This window comes from Vigna unguiculata, chromosome 7 (assembly GCF_037176805.1).
Source record: "Vigna unguiculata cultivar grain cowpea cultivar isolate G323 ecotype 2 chromosome 7, ASM3717680v1, whole genome shotgun sequence".
Classification (NCBI taxonomy): Eukaryota; Viridiplantae; Streptophyta; class Magnoliopsida; order Fabales; family Fabaceae; genus Vigna; species Vigna unguiculata.
The window spans coordinates 4,236,131-4,245,521 of NC_140798.1; the positions used below are offsets into that span (position 1 = coordinate 4,236,131).

The window sequence follows — 9,391 nt, forward strand, 5'->3', positions numbered from 1 at the left end:
ATAATTTAGATATATAAAATCAATATCATATATAAATATATATATATATATATATATATATATATATATATATATATATAATCTTTCGATTCGTATAAAAAAATATAATCCAACACATCAATAATAACATTAATTGTCACATCGAAGAGGTGTTAACTAATTTATTCAACAAGAGTATGAATTAGACAAGGTCAAATTTTGAAAAGTAAACTAGTCTATTTTTTTTAGAAATATAGTTCTTGAATAACTTAATGTTTTAATAAATTGAATATTTTAGTAATTTAGTTTAGAAGTTATGATAGCAATCAGATTTAGTGAAGGATTTGAATATAAGTGGTTATGTGTGAATGTATGCATTCAGTAAAGGGATTTAATAGAAGTGGTTGGAGTGTCCAAATTAAGCATTTGGTCAAGGAATTTAATTGTGTTAGTTGGTATGCGGAATATAAGCTTCAATTATTCTGATAATACCGGTGTGAAAGTCAGTAAACTATGAGTTCTATCATTTGGGATTAAACTAAAAATATGATATCCAAACATATTTATTATTTTTTGACTAGTGTTCTTAGAATACTGTTTAACATTTTTATAAACTAAAAAATAGTTAAATTTAAATTACTTTTTTTTGTGAAGATGAAATTTTGTAATTAAGTTTAATTCACCGTTAATTTATAAGTTCGGTTAGTTCATTTGTTTAATTCATAAGATGTTCGTTCTCTTAACTTATTTTATATATTTATTATAATACAATCAAAGCAATATAATTAAGTTGTTAATAATATTTAAAAATTAAACTATCAATTTATATAATCGAATAAATAAATATATATAGATTCGAACTATTTATACATCATTAAATAATATTATAATTTTTTAAAATATTAAATTGTCAAATTATACAATTAAATTAAAGAATTACAATAAAAAAGTTAAGAGAATGGTGAAAAAAGAGTAAAAAGGTTGTGGTTGGGGGACTATTTAAAACAACCGAACTTTTTCTAACAGAATCTGAATCAAACAAGTGGAAATTAGTTAAAATCCTTTTTACACCTCTAAATAGGAATAGTAGAATCATGCTATTTCATTTCCTAATAATATAATGGGGTTTCTGTAATTCACAAATTGCTTCCAGCAGTCCCCAAACTTCAATGTATTGTCATTTTTTGGCTACTTTTTTTTCTGTATTCAACTATTCAACGTCAAGTAAAAAATAAAGTAAGTAAAACACTTATTTCATACCTCTAAATAAGGTTTAAAAGAAAAGTTTACTAATATTTTTTAAATTAATTATGAAATTATGTTTAAAAAAAATCCTAACTTTTTTACTAATATATTTTTATTAAATTAATTATAAAAATTATGTTTAAGAAAAAAATTATCTTAAAAAATATTTTATTATTAATATAGTTTATCTTAATTAATTATAAGTTTATGTTTGAGAATAAAATTTAATTAAATTATTATTAATATCTTTTAATGTTGTTGGTGTTAAAAACGGTAATTAATGAGCTAAAATATTTATTTAGTAAATTATAATTTTATTTAGAAAATAATAATTATCTTTATTCTCTTATAATTTATCTAGATTTTTTTAATTTGTTTTTTTGTTATGTAACTTCTCTTGTCTCTCCGTATTTTTTTATTTTCTAAGAGTCCTTTAAAAGTTATGGCATATTATATATCTTGAATCTCATACTGTCAGTGTGTACCAATTTTTTCAACCTCATTTTTGGTTAATATATTTTTTTTTCTATTTGTTTTGTTGTTTTTATTTTGTTTTAAATTTGTATTAAAATTAGAAATGTGTTTATTTTACACGGTTTTGTTTTTCGGTACTTTTTTATTTATGAATTTCAAGACAAGAAATTGGAATTTTTCTACAAAACTATTAATTAGATGATGAGTTAATCTTTTGGTAGATAATAGATTAATTGAAGTATAATTCAAAGGTGGATTTTTTGTAAAAATAAAAAGAATTCAAGTTAAGGGAAAAGAACTTACTATCGAGTTGAGAATAACCTAAATTTTGTGAAAAATGTATTAGACACAAAAAGAAACAATTTGATGAAAACATTGAGAATGAAATTATAAAATCTCTTCGAGAATTATTTAGAATTAATTCTCACAATTACCACGATTTCAACAATTTAAAACATACGAAGATATTTATGTTTTTTTATGTAGTGTTAACAAACTAAAGTCATTAGATTGTTCATTTTTGAAAGAAAAATGCTTAAATTTTGAAAAATCTTTAAAACACGATAATTTATTGGATATTGATGAATTTGATTTATTTTCAGAATTAAATATCTTAAAATAAATTATAGATTTGGAAAATGATAAACAAATTGACATTCTTAATTATATAAAAAGAATAAATTATTTTCCTAATGTATATTTAGTTCATAGAATAATATTAACAATTCTAATATAGATTGTTTCAAGCAGAGTTTCTCAAAACTAAACATAATAAAAACTTAGTTAAGATCAACAATGTTTTAAGAAAGATTTAATGAATTATCGTTATTATCTATTAAAAAATATTAAATGAAATTAATTATGATAATTTAATAAATAATTTTGTATAAAAAAGTTCGAAAAAGTAAATTTTAAATGAAAATTTTCATTTTTTAATTTTCTTTAGGTCTCTTCGAGTCGCACCGCCTACAAACCCATAATTTCTTCATGCAACTCATACTCTTGAAAATTCCAATTTTAATCTCTTGTTTAGGATTTTTATTTTGAACTAGTATTCTGACCCGTGCGTACGCACGAGACGTATTTGTTTTATTTTGTATATTAAATAATAAAATAGTGAAAGTATTATGTAATGAAATATTATGAAAATTAAGTTATATTATTGTAAATGTTGTTATTCAACTAATGAAATAGTAGATCTAAGTGATGCAATAATAATTTCAGTTTTAAATATAATAAATAGAATTGATATCACAATATAATATTGTTAATTGAGCGAACATTTTTTTACTTTTTTTTATTTTAAATTTTTTTAGAATAATAATATAATTGCTATTATATTTATTTAACCATTAAAAATACTAATATTAATATTAATATAAATTATAAATTATAAAAATTTAAAAGATTAAAACTCTATTTCACAAAAGTATTTAGTATAACAACATTTTCTATAATTGAAAAAAGCATACTTATAATAATAACACCATTATAAATAGTAATAATAATAATAATAAAAAAATAATAATAATGATACCACTAATAATAATAATATTTATGCTATAAATATTAATATTAATATTAATGCTAACACTAAGGCTAATGTCAACTATAATAATTTATAATTATATACAAAGATATACATTAACAACAAAATAAATAAAAATGACAAGTAATTGAAATTTCGTAGTAAATTAATTTAAGATGTATGTCTAATATAATAATAATAATAATAATAATAATAATAATAGTAATAATAGTAATAATAACAATAATATCATTATAATAATATCTCGTAGTGATAAAAATAATAATAATAATACAATAACTACATATATATATATATATATATATATATATATATAAAGATATATACATTTGTTGTGTCCTCTTTTGTTTATATAATTTTATCCTCTTAATTATTATTTGTTAAATTAAAATAATTATTCATAATAAAAATTATTTGTATATTTTATCATTTTAATAATTTTAGTAACTATTTTTATAATTCAAATAATTACACAAATATAAAAATAAACAACAAAACAAATAAAAAGTGCAAGTAATTGAAATATGATCCTGTAGTAAATAAATGTAAAATTGATTAACCACAAAATAAATATGGTGCCAATTGTTAAAAACAGATCTGTCTAATTATCTTAACCACAAAGGGATCTAAATTGATTAACAAGCTTTTATATGGTTTAAGATGAATCTTGAATAAAAGCTCAATTAATCAATTTCGCAGTTCTGGGTTAATGGACTGTTTAAATCAATCAAGAAAGATTATGAGAGAGAAGAAAGAAGCAAGACACACAATTTATACTGGTTCGATTCAAAAAGAATCTACATCCAGTCTTCTCCTAAGTAACACACTTAGGAGGATTCCATTAAACAGAAAGGTTCCAAGAATTACAAGCACACCTATGTAATTCTAACCCCCAAAACCCAAGAACTTGATTCAACAATCAAGAACTCCCCCTAGGAGCAATGCATCCACACAATTGCACCTAGGTCCACACTTCAAACACTGAAGCAACTGTAATAAGAAAACACAGAAAACAAAACAAGAAACGAATACACCTAAGCTGTGCAGATTTGACTTGATGCTCCTTGAATCAAGCAAGATCCATCATGGTAGAATCAACCATCAATTCTTCTTGGATCTGTACTTGAGTTATCTTGCAGAATCTTCTGAAACTTGTGTCTCTCAGATGGCTCTATCTCAGATGAAGACTGCGTGATCTTTCTAATTTTTCCAGACCCAAAACAGATTCCAAAACAACTTTTATACAAAGGTTTTTGTTGTCACTAATTCGATTAGCAATTTACCTAATCGATTATCGTGAGTATACTTTCACTTACTTTGTACCATACTCACAGCTAATCCATTAGTTAAAAAACTAATCATATGCAGAATTACACAGCAGGCTTGAAATACATTTGATAAAGAGAAGTTAATTGCCTAATGCATATCCTAACTGAACCAAGCTATGTTTTATCCTAGATCAGTAGACATCATCAAAAATGTTCTTCATTTATGGATGAAAGCCTCCCCCTTCCAACAATTAAGAGTTAAATAAAATAGACAATCAATCAAGTAAAATATCTTTAATTCGTTTGTTTTTGTTAAAGATTGACATAATTCAATAATGGTTGACAAATCCTTCAAATTTGAATGGGTATGAATATCAACATTGAAATATTGGAGTGAAATCTTAAACTAATTATATATTTATCAATATACCTTTTTTTTTTAAGTTTAAGAGAAAAAAATAATTTATCATAATCTAATAAAAATTGAGATGTAATTACTAACAAAAATATATAATAGTAATAATATTACATATTACAAATAAGAGTAATAACTTTACTACTAATAATGTTAATAATACTAATAGTTATAATATATAATAGTAACATATAATAATAATAACTATTATTATTATTATAATATTAATATTTGTTATAATTTTACTACTATCACTATAAATAATATTTATAATAATATATTATTAATAATTAGAAATATTAATACTTATAAAAATAATAAAAATAATAATATATTTATAATTAATATTATAGTTAAAATTATATAGTAAAAAAATTTGAACTCATCAATAATTTATTCAAAATAAAAATCTCCGGTTATTGGTTTTTGAATGTAAATAACCATATTGCATTCAAGAAATTCATCTTTCATCTTATTCCAATTTTTATTTTGATAATATTTGTTGTAAAAAATGAAACATTAAGAGTTAAATAAAATAAATCAGACAATTAATCAAGTAAAATATCTTTAATTTGTTTGTTTTTGTCAAAGATTGACATAATTCAATAATGGTCGACAAATCCTTCAAATTTAAATGGCTATGGATATCAACAATGAAATATTGGAGTAAAATTTTAAACTAATCATATATTTATCAATATACCTTTTTTTTAAGTTTAAGACAAAAAAAATAATTTATCATAATCTAATATAAATTGAGATGTAATTACTAACAAAAATATATAATAATAATAATAATATATATTACAAATAAGAATAATAACTTTACTACTAATAATGTTAATAATACTAATAGTAATAATATATAATAGTAACATATAATAATAATACTAATATTTGTTATAATTTTACTACTATCACTATAAATAATATTATAATAAGTTACTACTATCACTATAAATAATATTATAATAATATATTATTAATAATTAGAAATACTAATACTTAAAAAATAATACAAATAATAATATTATTTATAATTAGTATTATAGTTGAAATCATAAATAAATGAAAAAAATTAAAATAAATTGACTTTTGTAGGATTTGAACCCGTGTCCTTTTGTATTAGAGTTTTAAAATGACGAAAGCTAATTTCTATGACACGTGTCAATAAAAGAAAATGGATATTGTAGTAATTTTAGTGGTATCTTCTTTTCTTAATATATAATAGATTTCGAAACGCGAAATCTAGATACGTTCCAAAATATACAACCTTAAAAACAAATTTTTGTATATTTTAAAATATAAATTTGTATTTTAGGTTATATTTTGGAATATAGAAATATAAAATTTATATTTCACATTGCATTTTGAAGTACAAATATGAAACTCATCTATCATGCTCAATCTTCACACTCAGTCGTTTCTCATTCATTATTCATTCATATATTATAGAAAATAATACTTTAACTTGATTTTTTTAACCCGTTTTTTACCAGCTAAAGTGTCGGTGATACGTGGAATTTTTTAAATTGTTTTTGAATTAAAAAAAAATAGTCGTGATGTGGCAGTTCTGAAATGTTTATGATAGAGTGGGTTAGTGGGTAAAGTATTGTGGGGCCCGTGAGGAAATCAAACGCGCAAACGAATTCCAAGAATTTGATTTTTTCACTTTTCAGAAATCAAATCCAAGCAAGCGGTGTCGAACACATGTTCCAGAAGCGATGGTGGTTTGCAGAATGCGGTTGACGAGAACACTACTTCAGCGAATGAAATCAAAAGAAAGTAGTTGCGGTGCCGAACAAATCTTCCAGAAGGGGTAGTGGTTTGACGAACCAACTCATAATCTTCTACAGAAAATCCGAACTTAGTAGCGGAAGAAGAACGACAACCACTTGAGGAGCGGAAGAAAAGAAGAGAAAGAGGCTGCAATATTTTTTCAGGTGAGGTTTTTTTGTGTTGTTCGTGCGTGTGCGGAGCGAAAGAAAAGAAGAGCACAACCTCGGTGGTTCGTTTTTCAGGTGAGGTAACCACTTGAGGAGCGGAAGAAAAGAAGAGAAGGGGCCTGCGGTATTTTTTTAGGTGGGGTTTTGTTATGTTGTTCGTGCACGTGCGGAGGAAAGAAAAGAAGAGCACAACCTTGACGGTTCGTTTTTCAGGTGAGGTTTTCTTTTCGCGGTCGTACATTGGTGTTGTTGTGTTTTGTGTTACTGCATTGGACAGAAAGATTGAGTTTTTTTTTTGTCGCTATTATTAGTAGAAAAAAGGTTGGGTTGCTTGAGCTCATTTTTTGTATACGCGCACGGCTAACGGAGATGAAATGTTAATTTATTTTTTGGGCAGGTGATTCGGTGAAAGGGAAAGTGAAAATTGTTTGTGAAATTTATGTTATGTTTTTTAGTTGAGGTGAATTGATTTGTTGTTGTCTGTTTATTGCTTTTGTGTAGGTTGTTGAGTCAAAATGGCTCGAAAGGAGAAAAAACTGGACACCTTGGAAGAAGAAATGGTTAGTGCTCTGAATTATTATATGGTGTTCGATGTTGTGCATGATAATATGGATGTTGTGCATGATAATATGGATGTTGAACATGATTTAATTTCTTAAAAGGGAATGGAAGGTTCAGTTGATTAATTTTGTGGACACAAAGCACATCGTGGAGATGAACAACCTGTTGACGGATGGATATCGGGGGATGTATAGGACTCACACTTTTTTGTGGGGAAATAATCACTATTAAAGGTATAACAAACATGATTCTAAGTGTAATAGGATATGTTATGTTTATTTAATCTATCTTAAGCATTTCAGGATTTTATTTGAATTCTTTAGTCAAATATTATTATAAAATGAGTTTAAAATGTCAAATAAACTTAACAAAATTTAATTAAAAAGACTAAATTCACATATTTCGAAAGATAAAAGACTAAATTGGTTCAAAGTTTCGAAATAAACTAATTTTAAAATTCACTTAAAGTTAAGCCTAAGTTTTAACGGGTTGGAGGAAGGGAAGCTAAAGGAAGAAATATCCACCTAGAAATTAACACCAGTCCAATTAAATGGATTTATAATGGGGGAATTTTTTCTTACATTCCTGTAAACAAGGTAAAAAGTTAAATTTGTCCTCTTCTTCTCTCTTCCCTCCCCCATAGGACCTCCATGCTTTTCTTCACCTTCATCTAATCTTCTTCTTCCACCTCCACCCTATCTTTTATTACCACCTCCAACTCCACCCATTTTCTCCCACCTTCATCTCCATTGGTGAGGCAATTCCTTCTTATACATATATTTCTTCCTGCATCCCATCAATTTTAAAAATGACCATTTAATTCTTATAAAAGTGACTTTCGGATTATGAATTTGAAAGTAGTTTTTCATAATAAAATTTTCGAAATAAAATTTTCGGATAGATATTTTTCAGAATAAAATTTTCGAAACAAGATTTTTAGAATAACATCTTTGGAACGTGTGAAATATATTTCGGAACTCATTTTTCAAAAAATATAATTTGCATATAATAATTTTTGAAATAAATTTTCCAAAACACTCCTACATGAAATGGAAATGGGTTCCGAAAATTTCAGAAATATATGAGGTGAAGGAAACAATGATCTTGAATTTTTCTATCAACCTTAGGATAGTTTAGCCTATTCTCTGGTGGAATGGTATAGTCTCAATCACACATTCCTCATTTCTTACGAACTTAACAACAAAGTTAAATGCCAATGAATTTAGTTCTTGCACCTTGATAACCCAAAAAAAAGGTTATTATTCTTGGTAGATTTTGAGGGATTTGTTGATTTAAGATAAAATATTTTTATTCACTAAAATAATAATAAATGTAAATAATATTTAAAGTGCTTAAATCTTTGAGATAAATATTAAATATAAATGTTGGAAATAATCTTAAATATAGTCTTGGGATAAATCTTAAAGATGATCATAGAGATCATTTTGGATAATTTTGGAAATAATCTTGTAGGTAATCTTGATAATCTTAGAGAAAAGCTTAGGAATAATCTTAGAGATAATCTTCCTCCATGTCATTGGGTGACTCCACATGAAAGATTAATCTCTCCCTTGATTGATTTTCTTACAACTTCATATCGAATTATGATGAGGTTATGTACAATTAAATAGATGTTCTTTTAATTTATTTATCGGAAACTATTTTCATCTATTTTTCTTGAATCTGATTATTATTGTTTTTAAGATTGTCTCATAAATTCAGCCTTAAATTTTAATTAAGATTTTTGTGTGTTTGGTTAGTTATGATAATTTTATTTTTTTTTGTAAGTGAAAAACTAAATCTTAAGATGTTTATACTTGAAATATAAATAAAGTAATACAACACTTGTATATGCACGAAGCAAAAGAAGTGTTAATAGGTTCTCGTATTAATCGAAACAAGCGAGAAATTAAATGAATTAATTTATGTTTATTTAATTAATTTAAACATATAT

At 24.5% G+C, this 9,391-nt stretch overlaps 1 long non-coding RNA gene across 1 annotated transcript; it reads left to right on the forward strand.

The window, feature by feature from the left end:
- Positions 1–6,566: 6,566 nt before the first annotated feature.
- LOC114190921 (uncharacterized) lies at positions 6,567–7,746 on the forward strand. The gene is made up of 3 exons (XR_003605885.2): positions 6,567–7,089; positions 7,378–7,436; positions 7,539–7,746. It is a non-coding gene; the product is annotated as an uncharacterized LOC114190921 (long non-coding RNA).
- The last annotated feature ends 1,645 nt before the right edge of the window (positions 7,747–9,391 follow it).